The following is an 8,873-nucleotide window of genomic DNA, read 5'->3' as shown; positions in this document are numbered from 1 at the left end:
TTTGACAAGATGAGACTCTGGGCAGCCATTGAGAGCCCCCAGCTTTGAAAAACCCAGATGTTGATGCTTCCCTCTCTGGTAACTGAGTCGGTATGGATGTAATGGCTGGAGAGTTGGAGGCCTGTCTGCTTGATCTGTTTGTTTCTGTCTTGTAACTTTTACTTGTAACTTGTCTGTATACTCTGAAGTTCAGGGTGCTGACTTTTTCCCATGAACTAGCTGTGACTATATGTTTGATGATTGAAGCAAGATTGTTAACCCATACTGATTTGCTTTCCTTTAGAAAATCAGATCTAAAAAACTGTGTTGGCAGCCACCCTAGGGGTTCTTGCTTCTACACGCCTCTTAGAAACATCATGCTTCAGCACTATGTCCCCACTAATGCCTTTCCATGTACAGTTTCCTCTTGCATGATTGCCTTTGCCTTTAAATTGTTAGGGCAGGTTCTGCTTTCTTTTCTTATTTGTAGCCCCACCTTATTAAATTATTACATTTTATCAATAAAATATACATTTAATATTTATGCTTTTCTGCATTTTTTTCAAGGTTTTTGTGCACTAATTTGTAGAATATTTTATAATTCTCTGAAACACAAAGATAATATAATATAAAACAGATTATTGAGAGAAAAAAATAGAATTATATTATGTTAAACAGTGATATACATAATGAATTAATATAATATGAAACATACAACATCTAAATTGCATAAATGAATAGTTAAAATGGCATGTGTATTTGTTATATATGTACGTATGTGTATATATCCATGTATGTATGCATGCCTATGGAGATATACATATATTTCTTCCTACTCTACTATAGCAATAACCAGAGATGTATCACATCAGACTTTTTGAAAATTCTATTTAGTACCTTAACTTTTTCCTTGATAACTTTAAAAAATATATTTCTCTATGTTTTAAAGAGAGGACATTGAGGTCTCCACATTATTATAGCTTTATTGTATTTTTTTCTGTCCTATTAAACTATTCCATTATATATGTACATGTTATGCTTTTTACTTCATATGTATTTCACATTGATATTATTTTGTTGTTTATAGTATTGCCTATAGTATCTTTTGGCATAATCTAGTTCTACTGTTTATCTCTTTTAATAATCTATTTTTTGCTGACACCACTGGCCCTTTATAAAATACAGCAAAAGCATAATAGATTGTGTTCAAGCCCCTTATTTTCACTCTGAGAAAACCTTTTATATTTTAAGTTTGTTTCTTATAAACAATATATATTTTTTATTCTACTTCCCTTTATTTCTTCCTCCTACACAATCATGTGGGATAATATTCTATCATACAATTTCAAGATAGAAATAATTTAATATAATATAGATTCCACATGCAACTATCTTTTTGATATTTGCATATGTATGATTTTGTTTTAATGACTTTTTCTAGTCTATATGAGTTAGAATAATCTACATATCTACAAACATACATATATGTACATATATATGTATATATATATATATATATATATATAAAATACCTAAATAGTATATATCTTTAGAATAACGTAATACGATGAAATATTAAATGAATATTACAGACTTTTATGCTTACCTTTGAAAATCAACTTCTGAAATTTAAAGTCAGGGAACCATGGCTAGAGATGACTATATCTGTAAAATATCTTCCTTTTTGAGATTAAAAAGCTCAGATTTAACATGATAGTAAAAAAATATTAATTTGATTTTTGGCTGAATTGAAAATGAAACAAATTGTCCAAAGATATGGAAGTGACAGTCCTAATGTACACTGCTCTGGGTAGATCACATTTTAAAAGGTAGTTAAGGGTCACAAGTTCATACTAGATCAGGATCAGTTAAAAGAACTGGTGGTGTTTACCCTTGAGAAGAGTCAAGGATGATATGATCATTATTTTTAAATATTTGGAAGTGTATCAATGGGCAAGAAGGAATAGAAGTGTTTTTGTTGGACCCAGGGGGCAGAATTTGGAGGAATATTTGGAAGGGATCAGGGCACAAATTTAGACTGTTTATAAAGGAAAACTTCCTAACAATTATAGCTATTCAAAAGTGGTCTTAGCTACCTTAGGAGATGGTTGGGTTTCTTTTGTTGGAGGCCTTTGAGTAAAGGCTGAATGACCACTTGACAGGTATATTGTAGAGGGGATACTTTTTCAAGCACAAATTGTGTTAAGTGGTCTCTGAGGTAACTTACAACTTTGAAATTCTGAGATTCTGTGTCTGAGTTTTAGTTCATGCTGTGAGCCTAAGCAAAGTGTCAAAGACATCTGTCACAATGAAACAAGGTGACAGATGAAAACAGGTCCCATGATGACACTAAGACTCTGCTCACCTCTCAGGTTTTCCACTTAGTTGCAATAATATTCTTTGGTACAGTAAAGGAGTTATTAAACCTGCTGTAGTTCTCCTAGATTAAAGGTTTAGTTAAACATCATTTGTGAATTATATCAATTAAAAAGAGTGACTTCAGACCAGTCCCAAATATTAACAGTGTTCTCATATTTAAGACCAGACACCATAATTCTTAAGTTCCCATTTTTTAATTAAATGTAATTTTTCCCAGTTAAATGGTATATATTTTCTCCTTATCCCAACAGAGGGGATTAAAAAAAAAAAGGCAACACTCTTGTAATAAATATACTTTTTCAAAAGAACAAATTCCTTTATTGATCATATCTAGTGTGTGTGTACATATGTATATATGTATATATATACACATACATAGACAGACACACATAAGCACACAAATGCACATATATCCACACAAATATGTATGTGTATATGCATGCGATATATAGACTACATATATGTGTATCTATATCTATCCATGTAGCTATCTGTCTACTTATCTATATCACATTCTGAATGCTGGGTCCATCTGTTTTCCTTCAAGAGGTGGGTAGTATAAATCATCAATTCGTCTCTTCTGGAATCATGATTGTTGATTGTATTTACTATGTTCTCTAATGATTCTTGTAGGTAGATCTGTCAAATCTTTCCAAGTTATTTTGTATTCTCTTGTTTCCTTTTCAATTAATTTATGTAGTGCTGAGAATGGAAAGAAAAAGATGGAAAGTATAAGAAAATTTGTACTAAATAAGTGAACTTGGAATTAGATGACATGATTTGAGTCCCAGCTTTGCCAATGATGTCCAAGACATTGTATGTCTTGGACAAGTCACTTCCTGTCTCTGTGCTTCAATTTTTTCAGCTATGGATGTAGGGATAGAGCCAATATGGCAAAGACAAGCCAGGAAGTTGCCTCAGTTCTCCCAATTTCCCTCAGAAACAATGTTAAATCAAGCCTCTAAACAGATTCTGGAACAACACATGGACTGAAACAATTTTCAAGCTTAAGATAACTTAGAAGGACTTTAGGAAAGGCCTGTCACACTTGGGTAAAAGGGAAGTACAGCCCAGCAAAGATGGTGTCCAGTCAAGTCATCAAGAGCTTCTTAGCCAAAGCCCAGAGCAGCACCTGAGGCCAAATTGTCCTGATGCAGAAGGCCACTGGCATAGCAGGCCAGCTGTTAGGCATCCAGCTGGAGGACAGAAGGCAACATACCAGCCCCAAAATTCATGGTACAATAGGCACAACTAGGCCATGCCACCCCAATGCAATGGGCAAGTCATCAGCACCAGGGAGCCCTTGCCAGAAATCCAGTAACCAGACCTCTGGCTCTCAAGAAGAGAAGTTTGAGACAGTGCCCACTGTGTCCCAGGAGAAGAACTCAATTTTAAAAGTCACAAACTATGCTAGAAAATGAATTAAGAAGACCCGAAAAAATTGTTGACCATAAAAACGTACTATGGGGACAGGGAAGATCAAAATACAAACTCAAAAGAGGATAGCAATGTCAAAATTCCTTCATGCTAAGCTTCAAAGGGGAATATGAATTAGTTTCAAGTCCATGAAGTAGTCTTGGGAGAGCTCAAAAAGTATTTTAAGAATTAAATAAAAGAGGCAGAAGAAAAAGTAGGAAAAGAAATGCCAGTTGTACAGGGAAAAGTTAACAGCTTGGGAAAGGAAGGGAAAAAATGAAGAAAACAATTCATTAAAAAATAGAATTGGCCAAATGGGGTAACTACACTTGAAAAAACAACTCCTTAAAAAGCAGAATTGGCCAACTGGGGGAGAAAGAAAAAAGAACAAAATCTAATTGAAGAAAATAATTACTTAAAAATTAGAATTAGGAAAGAGGAAACAAATGACTATATGAGACATCAAGATTCAGCCAAAGGAAATCAAAAGAATGAAAAAATAGAAGAAACTCTAAAATATCTTAATGGGAAAACAACTGACTTGGAAAATAGACTTAGGATAGCTAATTTAAGAATACACTACCTGAAAGCTATGATTCCCCAAAAGAGCCTGGACAGCATTTTTCAGTAAATTATCAATGAAAACTCCTCTGATATCCTAGGACTACAAGGTAAAATAGTTTTAAAGAATCCACCTCCTGAAAGAGATCCCAAAATTAAAACTCCAAGGAATACTGTATTCAAATTTTAAAATTATCAGCTTAAGGAGAAAATACCACAAGCAGTCAGAAAGAAATAATTCAAATATCAAAGAGCAACAGTCAGAATTACACAGGACTTATCATCTTCTATATTAAATGATAAAGGGCCTTGGAAAGTGAAATTCTAGTAAGGAAAAGAGCTTGGATTACAACCAAGAATCAGATTCCTAGCAAAATAGAGCCAAATCTTTCAGGAGAAAAGACGGATATTCAAAGAAATTGGGGACTTTTAAATTTCCTGATGAAAAGCTCAGAGCTAAAAAGAAAACTTTGTCTTCAAATACAAAACTCTAGTGAATTATAGGAAAAGAAACATTATTCAATAAAGGTAAATTGCTTATATTCCAATATAGAAAGATGATATCCCTAGCTTTTGAGTACTGTATCTCTATTAGGGCAGTTAGAAAGTGTATACACAGACAAAAAGTGTGGGCATAAGTTAATTTTGAAGTGATGATAAAATAACAATACTAATTAAGCGGTTAAAAAAAGGATTGTACTGGAAGTAGGGAAAAGGCGGAGGTATATAATACGGGAAATTACATCACATGAAGATGCACAGAAAACCTATTATATTAGAGGGAAAGAAAGGAAGGGCTGAGCATTGTTCATTGGATTTGGTTGATGGATGGATTGACATACATACTCATTTCAGTATAGAAATGTACCTCACCCTACAAGGAAGTAGGAGTGAAAAGGACAAAGAAAGGGGGAAAGTGGTTGATAGAAGGGAGGTCAGACTGAGGGAAACAATGGTTAGAAGCAAAATACTGGTGTGGAGGGACAGGGTGAAAGGAGGGAGTTAAGTATAAACAGGAGAAAAATAGAATGAATGGAAATACACAATTATTACTCACCATTGTGAATGTGGAAAGGATGAATTGTCCCTTAAACCAGAAGTGAATACCATAGTGGATTAAAAATCAGAAATCTACAATATGTGGTTTATAAGAAACACATTTGAAATAGAGAAGCAGAGTAAAGGTAAAAGGCTGCAGCAGAATAGGATATGCTTTGACTGAATAAAATAAAAAAAAAAACAGGAGTAGCAATCTAGACCTCAGAAAAAGCTAAAGCAAAAGGTGATCTAATTAAAAGAGATAAATAAGGAAACAATGTCCTGATAAAAGGTACAATAGATAATGAAGTAACATCAATACTAAACATGCATGCACTAAGTGGTATAGCATCCACATTCTTAGAGAAGTTTAATTAATCATAGGAAAAAAGAAAAAGGAAAACTATATGGGACCTCTCAAAATTAAATCTAATCACAAAATAAACAAGAAAGAGGATAAGGTGCTAAAAAGCATTTTAGAAAAAAGATACCTTTTATAGACCTCTTTAGAAAATTGAATAGTGATGGAAAGTAACATATTTTTTTTCCAGTGGTACACAAAACTGACCATTTATTAGGACATAAAAACCTCACAGTCCAGTGCAGAAAGGCACAAATATTAAACACATCCTTTTCAGATCATGATGCAATAAAAATTACATGTATCAAAGGGCCATGGAAAGATAAGTTAAAAATTGGGAACTGAACCATATTATCCAAAAAATAATCGAGTCAAGCAACAAATCATAGAAACAATAATTCCATCAAAGAGAATAAAAATGAGACAACATACCAAAACTTATGAAATGCAGCCAAAGCAGTTCTTAGGAGAAATTATCTCTAAATGGTTATATGAGTAAAATAGAAAAAGAGAATATCAAAGTCTTGGGCACAGAGGTAAAAAAAGCAACAACTATGAATTGTGGAAATCAAAGGAGAGATTAATAAAATTTAAAGCAAGAAAATAATAGAACTAATAAATAAAACTAAGTATTCACTTTATGTATAAACAAAATAAAATAGATAAACCATGGCTAATTTGAATTAAAAAAAGTAAAGAAAACCAAATAATCAGTATTAAAAATACTAATGGTTAAGTTACTGTCTATGAAGAGAAAATTAGAGGAATAATTGAAAGTTATTTTGACAAATTGTATGGAAAAAATCTGAAAATCTAAGTGAAATGGATTTATATTCACAAAAATATAAATTTTCCAGATTAACAGAAAAAAGAAATTAAATACTTAACCCACTTTTGGAAAAATAAATTGAACAAGTCATCAATGAACTCCATAAGAAAAAATCTCTGGGGTCAGAGGGATTTACAAGTAAATTTTATCAAACATTTAAAGATCAATTAATTCCAATACTATGTAAACTATTTGGGAAAATAGGCAAAGAGAAAATCCTACCAAATTACTTTTATAACATGAATATAGCTGATTCCTAAATAAGGAAGATCCATAAGTGAGAAAAAAATAAAGATCTATTTTCCTAGTGCATATTGATACAAAAAATTAAATAAAATATTAGGAAAGAGATTACAACAATTTATTATGAGGATCATAAACCATGACCAGGTGGCATTTCAACCAGGAATGCAGGGCTGGTTCACTATTAGAAAAAGTATCAACATAATTGACCATATAAATAACAAAACTAACAGAAATCATATGATCACCTCTATATATGAAGAAAAAGTTTTTGACAAAATATAGCATCCATTTTTATTAAAAAAAAAACACGAGAGAACATAGGAACAAATGAAGTTTTCCCTAAAATGATAAGTATTATCTAAGTGAAATCATCAGCAAACATCTGTAATGGGGATAGGCTAGAAGTTTTTCAATAAAGTCAGAGGTGAAACATGGATGCCCATTATCACCACTATTATTCAATATTCTACAATACATTTTAGGCTCAGCAATAAGAGATGAAAAATAAATAGAAGGAATTAGAAAAGGTAATGCAAAAACAAACTATGACTATTTGCAGATGATATAATGCTATACCTAAAATTTTCTAAAGAATCCACTAAAGTAATGCCTTGAGAAAATTGTTTAGCAAAATATTAACAATATATAAAAATTGTATAAAATATTTTATTTGTTTATATTTGATTTTAATATATTTATTGTATTCATATTTTATTTATATTTGAAATATCTAAATTATTAAAATGTAAATTATATAAAAATACACAAAATTGTAGAATATAAAACAAAGCTGAATAAATCATCAGCATTTCTAAATATTGCCACAAAGCCCAGCAGAAAGAGATAGTAAGAGAAATTCCATTTAAAATAAGTATAAAAAACATAAAATCTTTGGGAATCTACCTTCCAAGGCAAACCCAAGAACTATTTAACACACTACTTTTCATGCGAATGAAGTCAGATATAAATAATTAGATAATTATTAATTGCTTATAGATAGACAAAGCTAATATGATAAAAATTTTAATTCTACTTAAATTTATTTAGTCAGTGCCATACCAATCAAACTGCCAAAATTTATTTTATAAAGTTAGAAAAAATAGTAAGAAAATTCATCAAGAAAAATAAAATATCAATAATATTAAAGGACTTAATGGGAGAAAAAATCAAAAGAAGGAACTTTAACCATATCAGATCTGAAATTTTATTATGAAGCAGTAATCATCAAACTTCTTGGTTCTGGTTAAGAAATAGAATGGTGGATCAGTGGAATAGATTAGGTATATGAAACCTTGTCATCCAGGATTATATTTATCTACTTTTTGGTAAACTAAAAGATTAGATATTCTGGGATAAGAACTTACTATTTGGCACAAACTGATTGGGCAACTGGAAAATAGTATAACAGAAAATAGGCATATACCAATAATACACAACACCATATACCAAGATGAGTTAAAAATGAGTACATGATTTAGAAATAAAGTGTGATACTGTAAGCAAATTAAGAGAGCAATGAATAGTTTACTTGTCAGATCTATGTAGAAGGGAAAAATTTAGCATCAAAGAAGACATAGGGAACATTATGAAATGTAAAATGGATAATTTTGATTATATTATCTTAAAACAGTTTTGCACAAACAAAACCAATGCAACCAAGATTTGAAGGAAAGCAGAAAGCTTGGAAAGTATTTTGGAGACAGTGTTTCTAATAAAGCCTCATTATTCAAATACATAGAGAACTGAGTCAAATTTAGAAGAATATAAGTTATTTAACAATTGATAAATGGTCAAAGAATATGAACTGGAAGTTTTCAGAGGAAGAAATTAAAACCATCTACAGTCAGATAAAAATGTTCTAAATCAGTATTGATACCCACACCTATCAGTTTGACTAGTATGATAGAAAAGAAAAATAATAAATATTGGAGAAAATATGGAAAAATTGGGACATTAATACATCATTGGTGGTATTGTATAGGGATTCAACCATACTAGAGAGCAATTTAAAACTGCCCAGAGGGCTATAAAACTGCATACCCTTTCATTCAGCAATAGTGCTAT

Source organism: Petaurus breviceps, unplaced genomic scaffold (genome assembly GCF_028583685.1).
Source record: "Petaurus breviceps papuanus isolate PSGF00001 unplaced genomic scaffold, PetGlider_PUasm1.0 41, whole genome shotgun sequence".
NCBI classification, from domain to species: Eukaryota; Metazoa; Chordata; class Mammalia; order Diprotodontia; family Petauridae; genus Petaurus; species Petaurus breviceps.
This window is presented reverse-complemented; position numbering follows the sequence as displayed.